The following is an 11,148-nucleotide window of genomic DNA, read 5'->3' on the forward strand; positions in this document are numbered from 1 at the left end:
CAATCAGTTGAAGACCTTAATAGAACAAAAACCTTACTTCCCCTTAGCAAGACAGAGTTTTGCCAGCTGACTGCCTTTGGACTTGAACTGCAGCTTTTCCCTGGGTCTCCAGTCTGCTGCCCTATCCTGCAGATTTTGAACTCACCAAGCTTCCACGGTCACGTGAGCCAATCCCTTAAAGTACCTCTCTCTCTCTCTCTTTCTCTGTCTTTCTGTGGTGTGTGTGTATGTGTGTGTATAGTATAGGTATACCTCGTCTTATTGCACTTCATTTTACTGCATTTCACAAATATTCCGCTTTTTACAAATTGAAGGTTTGTGACAACCCTGCATTGAGGAAAGTCTACTGGTACCATTTTTCTAACACCATTTGCTTATTTCATGTCTCTGTGTCACAGTTTACTAATTCTTGCAATATTTCAAATTTTTTCATTATTATTATCTTTGTTATGGTGACCTGTGATCAGTGATCTTTGATGTTACTGCTGTAATTGTTTGGGGACACCATGAAACCTGCCCACATGAGATGGTGAGCTTAATAAATGTAGGCATTCTGACTGCTCCATCTACCAGCCATTTCCCCATCTCTCTCCCTCTCCTTGGGCCTCCTTATTTTCTGAGACACACAAATTTTTTTTTTTATATTTCAGATTTTTTTTTGAAATTTTGAATTTTATTTTATTTATTTTTTATAAAGCAGGTTCTTATTAGTCATCCATTTTATACATATTAGTGTATACATGTCAATCCCAATCTCTCAATTCATAACGCCCTCCCCACCACCACTTTCCCCCCTTGGTGTCTGAGACACAAAAATTTTGAAACAGGGCCAATTAATAATTCTAAAGTGGCCTCTGAGTGTTCAAGTGAAAGAAAGGGTCGCATGTCTCTCATGTTAAAAGCTAGAAATAATTAAGCTTTGTGAGGAAGGCACGTCGAAATTTGAGACAGGCTGAAAGCTAGGCCTCCTGTGCCAGTTAACCAAGTTGTGAATGCAAAGGAAAAGTTTTTGAAGGAAATTACAAGTGCTACTCCAGTGAACACACAAATAAAAAAGCAAAACGGCCTTATTACTGATATGGAGAAAGTTTTAGTGGCCTGGTTAGAAGATTAAACCAACCACAGCGTTCCCTTAAATCAAAGCCTAATCCACAGGAAGGCCCTAACTCTCTTCAGTTCTTTGAAGGCTGAGAGAGGTAAGGAAACTGCAGAGTAAAAGTTTGAAGCTAGCTGAGGTTGGCTCACGAGGTCTAAGGAAAGAAGCCATCTCTATAACGTAAAAGTGCAAGGTGAAGCCACAAGTGCTGATGCAGAAGCTGCAGCAAGTTATCCAGAAGATCTAGCGAAGATAATTAATGAAGCTGGCTACACTAAATAACAGATTTTCAATGTAGATTAAACAGCCTTATATTGGAAGAAGATGCTGTCTAGGACTCTTATACGTAGAGAGGAGAAGTCAATGCCTGGCTTCAAAGCTTCAAAGGACAGGCAGACTCTCTTGTTAGGGGCTAATGCAGCTGGTGACTTTAATTTGAAACTAGTGCTCATTTACCATTCTGAAAATCCTAGGGCCCTTAAGAATTATGCAAAATCTATTCTGCCTACGGTTTATAAATGGAACAGCAAAACCTGGATGATAGAACATCTGTTTATAATATAGTTTATTGAGTAATTAAAGCCCACTGAGACCTACTGCTCAGAAAAAGATTCCTTTCTAAATATTACTACTCACTGACAATATACCTGGTCACCCAAGAGCTCTGATGGAATTAACGTTTTCATGCCTGCTAACACAACATCCATTCTGCAGTCCATGGATCAAGGAGAAATTTTGACTTTCAAGTCTTATGACTTAAGAAATACATTTCATAAGGCTATAGCTGCCATAGACAGTGATTCCTCTGATGGATTTGGGCAAAGTCAACTGAAAATCTTCTGGGGACTTCCCTGGTGGTGCAGTGGTTAAGAATCCACCCGCCAATGCAGGGGACATGGGTTCAAGCCCTGGTGCAAGAAGATCCCACATGCTGTGGAGCAACTAAGCCTGTGCGCCACAACTGCTGAGCCTGTGCTCTAAAGCCTGTGAGCCACAACTACTGAGCCCACGTGCCAAAACTACTGAAGCCCGTGCGCCTAGAGCCCGTGCTCTGCAACAAGAGAAGCCACCGCAATAAGAAGCCCGCACACCGCAATGAAGAGTAGCCCCCTCTCACCACAACTAGAGAAAGCCCATGCACAGCAGCAAAGACCCAACACAGCCAAAAATAAATAAATATATATATATATATTTTTTTTTTTAAAGAGAAGAAAACCTTCTGGAAAGGATTCACCATTCTAGATGCTATTAAGAACGTTAAGAAAATATTTGTACTTTATGGGAAGAGGTCAAAACATCAACACTAATAGGAGTTTGGAAGAAGTTGATTTCAACCTTCATGGATGACTTTGAGGGGTTCATGACTTCAGTGGAGGAAGTAACTGCAGACTAGAGAGCTAGAATTAGAAGTGAGAGTCTGAAGGTGTGACTGCATTGCTGTAACCTCCAGATACAACTTTAATGGATGAGGAGTTGCTTCTTATGGTTGAGGAAAAAAGATGGTTTCTTTTTACTTCTTTACTTAAAAAACAATATTTATTTATTTATTTTGGCTGCACTGGGTTATGTGGGCTCTTTTTTTAGTTACGGCATGTGGGCACTTAGTTATGTCATGTGGGCTCTTAGTTGTGGCATGTGGGATCTAGTTCCCTGACCAGGGATCAAACTTGGGCCCCCTGCATTGGGAGCAAGGAGTCTTAACCACTGGACCACCAGGGAACTCCCAAGAAAGTGGTTTCTTGAAATGGAACCTATGCATGGTGAAGATGCTGTGAAGATTGTTAAAATAACAAAGGATTTAGAATATTACATAAACTCAGTTGATAAAGCAGCAGCAGGATTTAAGAGGACTGATTCCAGTTTTGAAAGAAGTTCTACTGTGGGTAACATGCTATAAAATAGCATTGCACGCTACAGAGAAATCGTTCACGATGGGAATACTCAACTGATGCAGCAAACTTCATCACTGCCTTATTTTTAAAGGTTTTTTTTTTTTTTTTTTTTTTGCGGTACGCGGGTCTCTCAATGCCGTGGTCTCTCCCGCTGCGGAGCACAGGCTCCGGACGCGCAGGCCCAGCGGCCACGGCTCACGGGCGCAGCCGCTCCGCGGCATGTGGGATCCTCCCGGACTGGGGCATGAACCCGCGCTCCCTGCACCGGCAGGCGGACCCCCAACCACTGCGCCACCAGGGAAGCCTCCATCACTGCCTTATTTTTAAAAAATTGTGACAGCCACCCCAGCCTTCAGCAACCTGATCAGTCATCAGATATCAGCAATACGCTCCACCAGCAAAAAGATTACAACTCACTGAAGACTCAAATGATAGCAGTTTTTAGCAGTATTTTTAGATTAAGGTTTGTACTTGTTTTTAACAAATAATGCTATCACACACTTAGTAGACTACATTACAGTGTAAACATAACTTTTATATGCACTGGGAAGCCAAAAATTTTGTGTGACTTGCTTTGTTGTGATAGTCACTTTATTGGAGTGGTCTGCAGTATCTCCAAGGTATGCCTGTACACACCCACACAGACACACACACACACATCCCTATATATGTAAAGATATATATATATATATATATATATATATACACATAACAAAAATCATACAGTATTTGTCTTTTTGTGACTGAATTATTCCACTTAGCAGACGTCCTCAAGTTTCATTCGTGTTATAGCATGTTGCAGAATTTCCTTCCTTTTTAAGGCTGGACAACATTTCATTGATGGTATATACCACATTATGCTTATCCATGCATCCATTGATGAACACTTCCGCTGTTTCCATGTTTTAGCTATTGTGAATAATGCTGCCATGAAACGGGTGTATAAATATCTCTTCGAGACCCTACTTTCAATTCTTTTGGGTATATACCCTGAAGTGGAATTGCTGGGTCATATAGTAATTCCAATTTTAATTTTTTGAGGATCCATCATACTGTTTTCCACAGTAGCTGTACCATTTTACATCCCCACCAACAGTGCACAAGTGTTCTAATTTCTCAACATCCTCATCAACACTTGTTGTTTTTTGTTTTTTGATAGTAGCCATCCTAATGGGTATGAGGTGGGTATCTCGTAATTTTGATTTGCATTTCCCTTATGATTAGTGATGTTGAACTCCTTTCATGTGCTTATTTGCTATTTGTATACTTTCTTTGGAAAAATATCTATTCAAGTCCTTTGACCATTTTTGAATTGGGTTGTTTTTTGTTGTTGAGTTTTAGGAGTTCTCTGTGTATTCTGAATATTAATCCCTTATCAGATATATGATTTGAAAATATTTTCTCTCATTCTGTGGGTTACCTTTTTACTCTGTGGATACTCCTTCTTGATGAACAACATTTTAAAATTTTCCTGAAATCCAATTTGTCTATTTTTTATTTTGTTATGTGTGCCTTTGGTGTCATATCCAAGAAATCATTGCCAAATCAGATGTTTTGAAGCTTTTGGCCTTTTTATTCTAAGAGTTTTATTGTTTTAGGTCTTACATATAGGTCCTTGACCTATTTTGAATTAATATTTGTATAAGGTGTTAGGTCAGGGTCCAGCTTCATTCTTTTTCATGTGAATATCCAGTTTTCCCAGCACTATCTGTTGGAAAGATTGTTCCCCCCATTGAATGTTCTTGGCACCCTTGTCAAAAATCATTTAACCATAGATGTTTATTTCTGAGCTCTCTATTCTATTCCATTGGTCAATATGTCTGTCTTTATGCCAATACCATACTGTTTTGATTACCATAGTTTTGTAGTAAGTTTTGAAATTAGGAAGTGTGAGTCTTCCAGTTTTGTTCTTCTTCAAGGTTGTTTTAGGACATATACAGGGTCCCTTGAGACTCCATATGAATTTTAGGATAGATTTTTCTATTTCTGCAAAAAATATCATTGGAATTTTGATAGAGATTGCATTGAATCTACAGATTGCTTTGGGTAGTATTGCAATTTTAACAATATTAAGTCTTCCAATCCATGAATATGGGATATATCCTTTTTAATTTCCTTCAGCAATATTTTGTACTTTTTATTGTATGAGTCTCTCATCTCCTTGGTTAAATTAATTCCTAAGTTATTTTTTTTTTGGTGCTATTGTAAATGGAATTATTTTTTAAATTTCTTGTCAGATTGTTTATTATTGATGTATAGAAATACAACTGATTTTTTCGTGTTAACTTTTTTTTTTTTTTTGCGGTACACGGGCCTCTCACTGTTGTGGCCTCTCCCGCTGAGGAGCACAGGCTCCGGACACGCAGGCTCAGCGGCCATGGCCCACGGGCCCAGCCGCTCCGCGGCACGTGGGATCTTCCCGGACCGGGGCACGAACCCGTGTCCCCTGCATCGGCAGGAGGACTCTCAACCACTGCGCCACCAGGGAAACCCTCAGTATAGTTTTAATTTGCATTTCATGTAAGTGAAATTGAGCTTCTTTCCGATGTTTTAAAGCCATTTGTTTCTCTTTATCTGAGCACTGACTGTACATCTTCTCTCATTTTTCTATGGATTATCGGTCTTGTTCTTTTTTCTAGGACTTCTTTTTATATTAGGGAAATTCGTTCTGCAAATATTTTTTTCTCACTTCATGATTTGTCTTTTTTAAAAATTAATTAATTAATTAATTAATTTTTGGCTGCATAGGTCTTTGTTGCTCTGCCACCAGGGAAGTCCCATTGTGTTTTTAAATATCAAGGCAGAATGTATACTCAATCACAGCTTTCATTTTTTCTGTGGCCAACAGTTTTCTACTTTTCTAGTGTGTATTTTTTGTCTATGGGTAAGATTAGCTGCTCTTTTCTACCATTTTAATAGTAATTTTGTATGAAAGGTTGCATTAGACTGCATAACAAAATACCACAGACTGGGTGGCTTAAAAAATAGAATTTTTTTTCCTCAAAGCTCTGCAGCCTAGAAGTCCAAGATCAAGGTGTCGGCAGGTTTGGTTTCTTCTGAGGCCACTCTCATTGGCTTGCAGATGGCTGCCTTCTCACTGTGTCCTCACATAGTTTTTTTTCTGTGCACACTCACGTTTCTGGCGTCCAAATTTTCTCTTTTTATTAGGACCCAAGTCAGATTACTTTAGGGCTCAATCTAAAGAACTCATTTTAAATTAATCATTTCTTTAAAGACCTTATCTCCAAATAGAGTCACATTCTGAGGTACTAGGGGTTAGAACTTCAGCATACAAACTTCTGGGGTACACAGTTCATCTCATAACAAAGGTGTTTGTCACTTTCTTCTTTCTTTTTTTGTTTTAACGTCTTTGTTGGAGTATAATTGCTTTACAATGGTGTGTTATTTTCTGCTGTATCACAAAGTGAATCAGCTATACGTGTACATATATCCCCATATTCCCTCCCTCTTGCATCTCCCACTCTCCCTATCCCACCCCTCTAGGTGGTCACAAAGCACCGAGCTGATCTCCCTGTGCTATGCGGCTGCTTCCCACTAGCTATCTATTTTACATTTGGTAGTGTATATATGTCCATGCCACTCTCTCACTTCGTCCCAGCTTACCCTTCTTCTTTCTTTTTTTAATCCATTATTAAATGAATTGTGTTTTCCAACCATTTTCAAGTGTCTTCTGTGAAGGAAGGGCAAGAGAGACCAAGGTAGTTTTCAGGCTTCACAGTGCAAAGCTGCCACAATCAGACTGTCTCATTCAATGTGGCCCTTTTTGTAGTTTTTGTGTAGCCCTGCTTTCTTTGCTTCTCTGTTCTAAACAGGGCTTTTGTCCCAGACCTGTGCTCTCTGACATCATCACTAGTCATTGCACACAGGAAACATAGCCCCTGCATTTTAGGTGAACTCTTTATCTACTTTCTGAGATTTTCATATCTGAGTTTCCCAGACATTCTTTTGGACATTCTGTACCTCCTCTTTCTACTATGTTCCCTATAGCTTTTTTTTTTTTTTTTTGCGGTACACTGGCCTCTCACTGTTGTGGCTTCTCCCGTTGCGGAGCACAGGCTCCAGACGCGCAGGCTCAGTGGCCATGGCCCACGGGCCCAGCCACTCCGCGGCATATGGGATCTTCCCGGACCGGGGAACGAACCCGTGTCCCCTCCATCAGCAGGCGGACTCTCAACCACTGCGCCACCAGGGAAGCCCTTCCCTATAGCTTTAACCCAACCTCAGTTCTTTTTATCTCTACTTCTGCTCTGATTGTTTAGAACAACAAACATTTTCACTTTCGCATGAACTTCTCATCCTCAGTGAATCTATTTTCTCATCCTCTGGGAGTCTATTTTTGCTGGTGTTTTCTGGGATCTGCTGCTGCTGTTTCCCTTAAACACTCCAAGAGTCTCTTGCCATGCAACCTCTGCCCAATCTCAGTGCTCTTGGTAATCCTTACTCAGGTCTTGTAGTCTCCTGCTGCTGTTTGCCTCCTAGTATTGTGGAATATGGGATTTTCATGTTTTTTTTTCCTTCCTATATTTCCCTGTTGCTTTATATAATTTATGGGGTGGGGGGCGGACATTCAGTCATACATAACTGCAGTACCTATATCATAATCATATTACTTTATAATGTAAGATTTCCCCATTTTTCTCCATTATAAAGATAGCTGTAGGGCTTCCCTGGTGGCACAGTGGTTGAGAGTCCGCCTGCCGATGCAGGGGACACGGGTTCGTGCCCCAGTCTGGGAAGATCCCACATGCCGCAGAGCGGCTGGGCCCGTGAGCCATGGCCATTGAGCCTGCGCGTCCAGAGCCTGTGCTCCGCAACGGGAGAGGCCACAACAGTGAGAGGCCCACATACCGCAAAAAAAAAAAAGAAAGTTGTATATTTTCCCTAATGCCAAAGGTAATACATAATGCCTAATCATGTAGAAAATTCAAGTCATACAAAAGAGTACAAGGAAGAATGAAAATCATTGAGAGGCAACTACTCAACATTTCGGTAAACATTCCAAACGTCTCTCAGTTATACACAGATTTATAAGAATAAGCTCATACTATATATGCTGTTTTATATTCTGCATTTTTATTCAATAATATGTCCCAAAGTTCTTGTCAATAGATATAGATTTACACCATTTTTTAAAATTATCAGAATATATTCTTCCAAGCAACTATTATGACCTAAGAGAAGTTACTTTAACTATATTTAAAACTTTTATTGAAGTATAGTTGATATACAATGTTGTGTTAATTTCTGCTGTACAGCAACACGATTCAGTTATACATATATACATTCTTTTTCACATTCTTTTCCATTATGATTTATCACAGGATATTGAATATAGTTCCCTGTGCTATACAGTAGAACCTTGTTGTTTATCCATCCTATATATAATAGTTTGCATCTGCTAATCCCAAACTCCCAATCCTTCCCTCCCCCATCCACCCTCCCCCTTGGCAACTACAAGTCTGTTCTCTATATCTGCGAAACCAAATAAAGTAGAAAGGTAAATTCTTCATTCCTTTTACTCCCCAGGATTAACTACTCCCCAGAATTAACAACTATATGCAGACATAGACATATAATCATATACTGCAAACGTTTATAGACATACACAGAGTCTTCTTTGTTCAAAAATGGGAATTAAGGGCTTTCCTGGTGGCGCAGTGGTTAAGAGTCTGCCTTCCGATTCAGGGGACGCGGGTTCGTGCCCCGGTCCGGGAAGATCCTACATGCCGTGGAGCGGCTGGGCCCGTGAGCCATGGCCACTGAGCCTGCGCATCTGGAGCCTGTGCTCCGTAATGGGAGAGGCCACAACAGCTAAAGGCCCGCGTACCGCAAAAAAAAAAAAAGGAATACTGTCAATACCATTAAAGAACTAAGCCTATTTATACTCTCTTTCCAGTCTGATTTTCTTTTCTGTCCCTAGAGGTAAGTACCATTCTGAATTTTATGTTTTGAGTTATCATTTATGATATTAAGTGATTTTATCTTTTTAAAGTTTCCAGTCAATGACTATTTATATATATACAGTACTGCTGTGAATATTCTCCTATGTGACTCTCAATACTCATGTATGAGAGTTTCTTCTGAGTACATTCTTTTTTTTTGCGGTACGCGGGCCTCTCACTGTTGTGGCCTCTCCCGTTGAGGAGCACAGGCTCCGGACACGCAGGCTCAGCGGCCATGGCTCACGGGCCCAGCTGCTCCGCGGCATGTGGGATCTTCCCGGACCGGGGCACGAACCGGTGCCCCCTGCATCGGCAGGCGGACTCTCGACCACTGCGCCAACAGGGAAGCCCCCTGAGTGCATTCTAGAGGTGGAATTGCTGGGTCATAGAAAATGTGCAGGTTCAGTGTTGCTCAATAATACTATATTGTTTTCTAGAGTGACTGTTCCAACAGTCTTTATTTTATTTTATTTTATTTTATTATTTTATTTTATTATTATTATTTTTTAATATTTTTTTTGCGGTACACGGGCCTCTCACTGGTGTGGCCTCTCCCGTTGCGGAGCATGGGCTCCGGACACGCAGGCTCAGTGGCCATGGCTCACAGGCCCAGCCACTCCGTGGCATGTGGGATCTTCCTGGACCGGGGCATGAACCCGCATCCCGTGGATCGGCAGGTGGACTCTTAACCACTGCGCCACCAGGGAAGCCCCCTTGTATTACTTTTTAATAGCCAGTTATGATTAAAACTTTGCAAAATAACTTGCTAATGTTTTGATTATGACTTCATTATACTATATTGTATTTGGTTTAGGTGTGCTATTTAACATATTCCAGAGGAACAGCAATAAGCATATTATAATCTGTTTGTATAGTTATGCCTTGTCTGATTGTTACATGTATTACTTCCTGATTGTTATATGTATCTGTGACCACCCATTAGCTTCCTCTGGCCAACATTTTTTTTTTTTTTTAAATGGTATGTGTTCTAGCTAAACAGTGCCTACAACACTGCCACCTCACACCCACAAGTGTTAATACAGGTGTAAATGTGAGGTGGGTACAGGGACTGTAAATAGCTGACAGATTTTATTTGGTATATTTTATCTGAAATCTATTTAATATTAAACATCTATGAAATATGAATAATAGCAAAAATGAACTCTTTTACTGTTTCACATTTATTGTACTTGGGTTTCTTTTCCTCTTGAAATAAATTCTCAGTTACCATTTTATACTTATATACAAGTAAATATTTGGTGTTTAACATCTTGTTTCTTTTATTATACTTATTTTTAAATTACTTATCATAAAATATAAACAAGTTCTTGACTAGACTGTTATTTTAGACCCCTTTATTTTGCCCTCCCCTACTAATTGTATAACCTTTTACCTCATATTTCAAAACATCAAAATTCCTCCTTTCCATCCTTCATCAAAACCATCTCTGGCAGATCTGGGGAGAAATTAAACCGGGTGTGCCCCAAACCTGCAAACATTTTCTTACTAATGAAATCTGAGAACATTGAATTTCAAAGGCACATGTGACCACGGAGCATCAGGACTTTTGTTTCTGGATAGAATTGTGTTTTTTGAGGGGTCCTGTAGCAAAGGGCAGGGATGCTGTGACTGAGCGAGTCTTGCTCCAGCAATTGCATCCCCTCTGCCTGAATGACCAGTTTTGGAAGGAGCCTGCAGACATGACTGTCAGTATCTGAGGTTTCAGGTTGTGCTTTAGGGTAGGACCTCACTGCCCAGCTCCAGCCAGCTGTACCCAAAAGTAAATGTTTGGGGGCAAGGCAATCACTCTTATTTATTGTAGTCAACATAAAAGTAGCTGGGCAAGTGACACCTAGAAGAAAATAAGATGACAAAAAAAAAAGTGTGCAAAGACTCATTTCGTCACTCACGGTTTTTTGCATTTGCGAATGTAAGTAGTTTTTGAAGTTCTCTTGGGACCTACATTCCTACAACAGCATAAAGCCAAACGTGGATTTCAAAAAAGGTCCCTAAGGGGCTTTCGTTAAGTGCAAAATCAGTGCAGAGGTCCCTCGCTCCTCACGTACTCTTATCCCAAGTGGTGGTGGCGGTGGGGAGCACTTGGGTAGCACGCAAGCTCTTTTGTTCCTCCTCCGCAAAGTGAAGGTGGTGTGGCCCGAGGCTTTGCGGGATAGCGTCCCCCGCGGAGTTCAAGTCT

General features: G+C 40.5%; 1 protein-coding gene across 1 annotated transcript in view; it reads left to right on the plus strand.

The window, feature by feature from the left end:
* Positions 1–11,148, plus strand: part of SEPTIN14 (septin 14) — a gene marked incomplete at both ends in the record, with an annotated part of 563,121 nt that overhangs the window by 399,949 nt on the left and 152,024 nt on the right. The window lies entirely within an intron of this gene.

This window comes from Mesoplodon bidens (genome assembly GCF_964165515.1).
Source record: "Mesoplodon bidens genome assembly, chromosome: 15".
In the NCBI taxonomy this organism is placed as follows: Eukaryota; Metazoa; Chordata; class Mammalia; order Artiodactyla; family Ziphiidae; genus Mesoplodon; species Mesoplodon bidens.